This window comes from Lepisosteus platostomus, chromosome 5, assembly GCF_059453375.1.
Source record: "Lepisosteus platostomus isolate fLepPlt1 chromosome 5, fLepPlt1.hap1, whole genome shotgun sequence".
Classification (NCBI taxonomy): Eukaryota; Metazoa; Chordata; class Actinopteri; order Semionotiformes; family Lepisosteidae; genus Lepisosteus; species Lepisosteus platostomus.
In genome coordinates this window covers 19,536,548-19,545,806 of record NC_142615.1, presented here as the reverse complement: position 1 = coordinate 19,545,806, position 9,259 = coordinate 19,536,548, and the positions used below count along the sequence as shown (strand labels likewise).

Genomic DNA, 9,259 nt, shown 5'->3' with positions numbered 1-9,259 from the left:
GGAGAGAAGGGAGGGAGGAAGCAGAAAATCTGTGGGAAATAGAGAGCATAGGTCAATATCTCAACAAACTGTGAAAAACATTATCATGTTTAAGTAAAGAATGTGATTTGCACCAGAAAAAAAGAAATTGTTGCTATGTAACTGGTACCGTGTCAAAATGTAATGAGATGTGATCAAATATACTGTTTTAGTATGTATATTAATGTAAAGCTTTCTAATTTGTGATGTCCTGTATTTTTTTGTGAAAAGAAAATAAAGTTCTTAAAAATCGAAATAGGTTCACACAGAGCGAGGCTCGGCCATTGCACTCCGGCTGTGCTGACCCCTGCAAATTCCCCAAATGTGGGAATCTCGACTGCATAATTTCTGGTAGTGGGGGACTGCGTTCGCGCTCTCCCCTGATGTGCTTGGTCCAATATCAGATACGGAAGAGTTACGACACCACGAGCTGCGATAGGATCCCAGTTCGAAAGGAGTCGATGCCACTGCTGGTTCCCGGTTTCTTTTAGTTAGAGGTCCAGAGAAGCATTTCAAGCTGGTTACACTACTCCTTCCGGACGTTTTGCTGTAGTCTGTATTATTTAGGCTGATTATCGAAGTTAGCCTTTATTTGGTCATGGGGGCCTCGGTACTGTATGCTAATTCTCAAGACAGTTTCACCCGCTTTCTGATTGCTAGGTTCTGTACCAGTGCAGACATGTCAAACAGTGAATGGCTGTACCTCTATTGTATCCGTGCTCAATTTGGGTGGGCAAAACGAGAAAACGAGCGCGCCGTTTCCTACACATCTGCAGTCGCCAATGCGCATTCGCAGCATGTCCCGGGACGCAATTCGGCCTCATTTGCATCACACCAGACCGGCAGATTGCTACGCAAGAGGTGTGACTGGGACCAGTAGGGAGCGCTCACCCTGCGGTCTGTGTGGCTTTCTTATGCCCCAGCATCCTGATGGCGATACTCAGAACGGGTGACTGAAATCCATGTGAGGCAAACTTTCTGGTGTGTGTACTGCAGCTGGGCTCGTTGGCGTAATTGGTAGTGCGTCAGTCTTATCATCTGAAGGGCCTGAGTTTGATCCTCACACGGGGCAGGGCTGCTTCCTCTCTTGCTCTTTTCAAACACTTGCGGCAACAGTTCGCTCATAACCACGTCTAGAATGCGGGACCTTTACACGGGCGAGAAGCAACGCCGCATCCCTTTTCTAAAGAACATTCACATTCAGAAATAAGTCAAGAAATTTGCCATTACTTTCGCTCGCGCTGCTGTCATTCTGCCCATGTTGCCAAAGAAAGATTCACTCAGCGTCAACATGACAGAACAGCGATCACTTGAAAACAATGTTCCACACACCGTAAGCAAGAACTTCAGTGTTTGCAGTCACTCGATATGCCGATAGTCAAAGGAGCGCAAAACACGAAGCATCAAAAGACAAGATGAGTTGATGGAAAGAGCGTTGAATTGATGAGCACAAAAGTTCAGCTCGTACAATAGGCAACGAAGGTCCAGGCATCGTCATCGCACTTGAAAGGACTGCCTTGCAGACTAAGGGCAGTGGGAGGTTGCTGTTGTGAGACGGAGGCATTGGGATGGTGGGCCGAGATCTATTCTTCTTAAGGAATTCTTCATCGTGAAAGATCGGTCCACAGGTCATCCAAAGAACTTACAAATTTTTTGGACTCAGGGAATCATGTGCTTCCGGAAGGAAGTGAAGTGCTCAAACACATGACATGCCCCCTTGATCTCACATGCACAATTCTGCTGCAACATGCACAGCTACCGTCCACACCAGGCAGTGGGGCTTCAGCAGAATTTGCTACGCCACCTGCAAATACATATCCAGCTGCACACATATACATGACCCCCTGTCCTTTTCAGGATCTCAAAAAAAAAGCATAGCGTGATTTTCCTGCAACCTGATTGACCGCATCTCCCTCAGAATGTGCCCCGCTGCATTCATTGCTGAAGCAGGATGGAGGCTAACAGACATGCCAGAACAGTTAGGCTCAGCGATCTCTCCAAAATATTGTGGTTGTAGTGGAAGAAATATGGTTTAAATTGTACCTTGGTATTTCAAACTCTCTCTAGAATGTTATCCATTTCTATTTTATTTTGACAGGAACTGGCTTATGACACTATATGAAAAGAGAAGAAAGAAAACACAACGTTTCGGCCGTGGAGCCTTCTTCAGGTGTGAGGGCTCGACGGCTGAAATGTTGTTTTCTTTCTTCTCTTTTAAGCATGGAATAGACCTATTACTTGTTCCCTTGCAGCCTACGCATGCTGACACAGCTCCCCACCTGAACTGCTAATGATGCCTGGTAGTTTGTGGTACTTGGTTATTGTCTTATGTTTGCTCAAACTGCATATGTGTGATTGAATATTTTGGGGGTATTTTCACATGTCAATATTTAATTCACTGACATTCCTGTATGCTTGGAAGAAAGGTAGATTGGATTTGGCACAGGACACCTGCTCATATTTGTTGATCATTGTTGGGCTGGAAAAACAATGATAAAAAGTGTATGAAAAAAGCTCTCTCCAACATTTCCCTTCTCTTGGCCATGGTTACACTGCCCTTTCTTTCCGTCTTTCTTCTACAAAGATTCCAGGGCTCTTTTTCCACCATAATATCAGAAGCCAAAATTAACCATCTAATGTGTAAACAGCATTGTAATGTTGGTAGCTGGAAGAGGTTAAGTATGTTTGCAAGACCTAGTTGATTACAACACAGACTTACTTTGTTGTTGTCAGTTTTTTTTTCTCTTTTAAAGGCTGTAGGTGGGGTGTGATGGACTGTAGCACTATCATAGAAGATTTTTTCAGGACACATCACAGTTCCATAGTAGAATTTATCAATAGTAGAATTCCATAGGACATTATTTACCAACATATTACCCAGTGTGAGACTCTGCCAGTAAACCTCAGAGCATTGTGTTCTCCACTGATAAAGATGGCTTTCTGAAATCATGAAATCCACTGCTGGGATGCCTGAGAGACAGTGATTGAATCCTGGCTGGAATTAGGCTCTCTGTTAGTGTGGGGGAATTTTGTGGTAAAAAGGGAAACCTCCTTTACTTTAGTCACTTTGAAAGTTCAAATGTACAGAACCTGCAAAAATAAGCAATGAAAAAAATCCATCACCACTCTCATGATAGCATAACTCATAGTCTCTGCTGTTGTGTAACAATACACACTTTCAATTTTCTTCTCACCTGTCTCCAGAGAGAATGTTGTTAGTGCTGATGACCTTGAATTAGACCTTGTTGACTCTGTAAAACAATCTTCCTCTGCTTAGATTTTCACTCAGATTGATTTTGTTCTCAGAATATTCCTGGCAGCTTTCTGGGAAATGAAAAGTGAAAGAAAAAGTACAGAAGATCAGCCCTTGAATATACACCATTGTGCAGTGAGATTGTTAAACGTTTTAGCTATTATCCTGTGCTAGAGCCTGTCGTGGTAAGCAGTGGATGACAAGATCTAGCACAGATACTAATGAAACACTGTTAATGAAAGATAAAACACTTGAGTCTTATTTTAGTTTTCCATTTCCCTTTCATTTGTGATGTACTGTACAGCAGGCCACAGAACATGCACAGAAACAGGTATGCACACATTCACACCAGGCAATGACAGTCTGCCCAGTCAGAATCTGAGCTGTGAGGTATCAGAATTCTGTTTGTCACGGATCATCCACAATAAGGGCAATGTTTGAACACAAGGATCCCCAGGAGAGAGCCTAGTAACATAAACCCTTGGAGCAAAAGCAGATGATTAACTTCCTAGTTTGTTTGGTTGAGCCAAAGTTGAGCATGAGGATATGTGAGTCACCATTCTTAGAAATGGATCCAACTTCAGACAGGCGTCAAAAGTAAGACTATACAGTGCTGGGGCAATGGCACTTTAATGATCAGAAGGATAACAAGATTTTTAATGCATTGAAATTGATTTTCTGGTGATGCACACGACAGCTCCAACATTTTAAAGGGAGCAAAAAGTTTTCATTTGTGTAACAAAACAACTTAACAAAAGATAAACAAATATTTGGCTTACTGAAGTATCCACTTGTCATTCAGTTGATACTCTGTGCTTTGCACCTTTTGCAGCAATGACAGCTTTTAGTCTTCCTGTGTCAGTCTTGCACATCTAGAGTTAAGAATGCTCGGCCAGTCTTACTTGCAGTTTTGCTCAAGCTCTGTCAGGTTGGATGGGTGAACTGGAATCAAGTACTTCTACAGATTGTCAATGGAATTCAAGTCTTGGCTATGGCTGGGCCACTTAAGGACATTTACTCACTTGTTCTGAAGCTACTCCAGTACTGTCTTGGCTATATGCTTGGGGTCGTTGTCCCGTTGGATTGTGAATCTTCAGAAACCCCAGTCTGAAGGATGAAGCAGGTTCTGCTCAAGGAGTTGCCTACGTTTTGCTCCATTCACTCCAAGCAGATAGTCCAACATTTGCCTTCTCTCGGCCATGATTACACTGCCCTTTCTTTCATCTTTGTCCTTCTACAAAGATTCCAGGACTCTTAATCCACCATAATATCAGAAGCCAAAATTAACCTTCTAACGTACAAATCATTTGCAATGAAAGGAGGTGGAAGGGTTTAAGAATGTTTGTAAGACCTGGTTGATTACCACACATAGACATAGTTTGTTGTCAGTTTTTTTTTCTCTCTGAAAGGCTATAGGAAGGGTGTGATGGACTGTACCACTATAATAGAAGATGTTTTTCTTCTAAGGACACTTCTGTAGAAGCAAGGCTTATTTAAATACAGGAATTAAGTTTGCTGCTCCCTTGCCAGAACCTCTCTCCCTCATCTCAGTGGAGCTGGATACAGAGAGGCCATTCCATCTGGTTCACATTTAAGGTGTTTTTCTAGCTGATAGAGTTTCCTGATAAGGAACAGCTCCCAAGGCTGAGATTCGCCAGCCACCCTAATAAATGGTCATCTCTGGCGCCTTACTGTCTTGGAGATTCCATGGGAGAGTCTCATCCCAAGGTTTACAACCCTAAGGTCAGAGTACATTGTTACTCATCCTCCACCTCAATCAGCCAATCAGGAACTGGTAGGACAGGGTAACCCCACGTGGGTCTCGAATGCCCTCGGAACTTTAAACCAATGAACTACTGTAGTTCCTCCAGATAAAACAGGCAGCACAACACCCCGAAGAGGCCCCTCCAGGATGCTCTCAGACTCAGCTCGGACAATCACGTGACGGCCAGTGTGTCCGAGTGCCAGGACTTAACTTTGTTCTAAGAGTCGAGAACGGAGGTTGCCCATGCATAACAAAAAGATCTGCCCGAGGTTAGCCCAGCTGACAGCCTCGTGAACCGCCGGTACTCCACCGTCAAAGCTCACCTGATCAACGAGTGAACTACGGTCGGAACTGTCGACAGCTGAATCTCAGGATTCAGGACTAGCGCTACATCAGGAACGAACTGGTCTTCTTCCCGTCTAAAGAGTGTGACTTGCTTGGACCCGCAGTCACTTTCCATGTGCACAAGCTCTGCTAGTTCAGCCGGGACTAACTAGGTCTTCAGAGAGCCCACTGCCTGTGCACAGCAGCAAGAATCTCTCCTTCCTTCTCCCACACTGAACAGGACTGGCTGGCACCAGGCAGGAGGACACCAATCGGATGCAGCAACAGCCTGTCGCTGTTCCCTTGTGTCCGTGGGAGATCTGAATCCACACAGATTTGATGAGTATTCAACATTCTGCATTACAGCTCGAGAATTCAATTGTTACCTCAACCTGAGTTTAGATCAATTTAATTCCTATCAGTGATGTACTTGCTTGCGAGTATCTAGTGTAGAAGTTGTAATCAAAGCTCATTTACAAAACGGTACACATGAATGGTATACTGAATGTATGTCCCTATTGGTTTGTAACTCTTCGTTATTGAATATATACCTTTTGTATTCTGCTAACCCTCACTATAAGATCTGTTATGTTCATATGCACATTTTATGTATTAATAAATGTTGTGTATTAGTATTCATGCTGTCACGATTGTAGTCCCTCCCCCTTAAGGGTGCTCCGGTTCTTTCACGTCGGACTTGATTTTGTGCACCTGTCCCCTGTTTCAGCTTCCTTCCAGCCCCCCTTAAAAGCCAGACGCCCACTCAGTTCGGGTCTCTGCATTGATTCCTGCCCGGGACCTGGATGCGCCAATGAATTGAGTTATCTACTAGTGAAAATGATTTGCTGAAGTAGTGAAATCCACTGCTGGGATGCCTTGCTGAGTTGCATGAGGGAGCATGTCTGGGAGACAGTGACTGAATCCTGGCTGGAATCAGGCTGGCTGCTAGTATTGATCTGTGGGGATCAAATGGGACACTTTAGAGTCACTTTGAAAGTGAAAATGAACAGCAACTGGTCGCCTTGATAGTCAGTTAGGGGGGATTCACCTCTCTCATTATAACTTAGCCAATCATTTCTGCTGTTATATAACAATCTAGAGATTTTCAGTTTTCTTCTCATCTGTCTCCAGAAAGAATGTTGATAGTGCTAATAACCTTGACTTAGTTTTCACTTTTTTCACTCAGTTTTCACTTTCACTTTGTTAAAGAATCTTCCTTCCGTAAGAGGACTAATTGCAACCTGTAACCTGTAAATAAAGACCTTTTCACTCCAGTTCATTTTGTTCTCAGAATATTGCTGACAACACATTGCTTACAGGAAATGGAAAGTGAAATTAAAATTCCCCTTTGCTGCTTATTGTCTATCATTTGCGATAGGAGACCTGTGTACTGAAGAGTTGTTTTACAAAGGACTGAAAAAATGTACTGTAGCAGACATTTATTTAGGTTGTGTAGGAAATTTTGTGAATATGGTGCCTTGCAAAACTATTTGGACATTTAATATTAATATTCCAAAATTTTATTAAACTTAATATCTGAGGTTAAGATATGCTATAGAAAATGTCTGCAAAAAGTAAAGAGAAAAAAAAAATATGATGATTGACATGTATTCGGGCAGACCAGGCTACCCAGAGAACACAGAACCAGTGACCACAGCCTAGCCATGGAAACTGGACACACACAAACCTGACTGCTCAGACAGGACAGGCTCAGTGACCACAGTCTGGACACAGAAACTGGTCAGAGACAGACCTGACTGTCCAGAGAGCACAAGTTGTGCTCCCACTGCCAGCAGGGAGAAGCAGAGACAGAGATGCACTTTCTGCAGTACTGATGAAACACTGTACAATTGTTCCACATTGCTATCACACAGGTGTTATTCCAGTCTTTCTTAGCTGTAAAAAAATGTTATGTAAATTTTTGTTTTTCCAGATGTACACTGTCTATTATCTAAAGGGGTTGTTTCCCATTGTTATTGTCTATGAATTGGTCACTTCTTGTGCCCTAAATGTTCCCTGAGATTCAGAGATTCTCTCATTCCTGGATTGAGCAGTGAGAATTTTTTTTCCAACTTTTAAGTTCAAATACAGAACAAACACATACAGTATAAACCTTTATAGCATTATATATCTAAAATGGTAAATATGCACGCATGATCAAAACAAAACCAAAAGAGAAAATACATTTTGCTCTGGTCATTAAAAACAACATTTTCAGTTGGAAGCTTTTCACAAGCATGTTTTTCTTCCTTTTTTTTTCTAATTGTTTTCTCGCGCAACATTTAAAGGAAAGAGAGATGTAGTTGTTTAATAGAGCAGTTGTATCTTTCTTTCTCCTATTATGAGTGGCCCTGCCATCATTCTGCTCCGATTACTTCTTGCTATTTATGCGGCAATGGCGATTTAACAGCTCAGGCAGACTGAGTGGAGAAGAGGATCTGTGTCTTTGTAACATCTAATAGAAATTTCTCCTGGAATGTCTCTTAAGTGGTTTAATCCCATTATTTCTTACCTGAGAAAAAAAGGATTCTGTCAGGAAAACACTTGAGTTAGAGAAGAGGTATTCACCCATTTTTCATATATTTTTAAGATTTTTTTTTAAAATGACATGGGATGAAATGTGTGACTTTCTTGACAAAGTCACACACACCACAGGGAACCACCACAGGATATAGTTTGCCACAGGAAATAAGATTTTATAACTGAATCCTACAAAAACTATAAAACAGAGGCCTATTGGACATTACTGTAGTTAAAGCTCACCTTAGAAATTGTTGGTGATTGGACAGCAGTCCCGAAAGTCTATTAGCTAAACTGAGACAGAATATGCAGGGTTTTCTTTTGTGTTTTTGTTGATGTTTGTTGTTCTTGTCAACAGCAGTACAGTATGTTACTTAAAATGACCGTTACATTGATTATCTTAAAAAGCAAAATACAGTCTGTATCATGTTATTTGAGGATGGATACACGACAAATAGAAAGTGAAACCGACAACCGAAACTGAGAAACTCATGAATTATTCATCTGTGGGAATGTCCCATGTTTTATACTCTGTTATACTCTGCAGAGTAGGGCAGATAAAAACAAAGTGAAAGAAAGAAGAAAGAAGAGGCGGAGGTAATGCCAATGCTAACCAAAAAAGGTTATTTAATCTCACTAAAACTGATTGGATGATGTGCTAGTGGGCAGTGAGCAGGTGTTTATTAGGAGGAAATAAAAGGATGTTAATTTTTTATCTGCTCTAAGTGAACGGAACAAGCTCACTTAGAAACAACGATAAAGCATCCTAAAGTTAACACTCTCAACTGGGTGGATGAAGAGTCAACTAAATTTAAGGACACAATTGCAGAAATAAACATTGTCCAAAATGGATTTAGACACCTTTAAAACAGAAGATCCGCTTACATGTTTAAGTGATCTCTCCAGTGAAGGTTTTAATGAACTTAATGAAAACCCAACTGCTTCGGATTTGAAAAATAAAGTGGAGCCTGGTAAGTTATTAACATTGAAGAGTATTTACAGAAAGTTAAATTTGAGATTGCCATAAAAGGTTATTAGCTGAGGTAAGACAATTGACAAGTATCAGTAATCATAGCTGTTTTTGATCCGTGATGGAAAAATCAACAGTGCTGTGCTAGTTCATTAGCACTGTATATTTAGCATTTTTACCACAGAATTTAAGCATTTAATCCATGTGCAGTTAACATGGACAGGGGTGGTGTACCAGGACACTTTGATCGCCTCATTTTAACAAGTGAATCATATTGAAGGGTTAAGGGTTAAAAGTGCTACTATATTAACTAGATGAGGATAGGAAAATAGATTTGTTTGGAACTTTGTGTGGGAATGATTAAAAATAAGCAACTCTTTTTCTTTGTCTGTGGTCTGGTAGATTTGTG

General features: G+C 41.5%; 1 pseudogene; it reads left to right on the top strand.

The window, feature by feature from the left end:
* The first annotated feature begins 265 nt into the window (after positions 1-265).
* Positions 266-401, top strand: LOC148664552 (U1 spliceosomal RNA; annotated as a pseudogene).
* Positions 402-9,259: the final 8,858 nt, after the last annotated feature.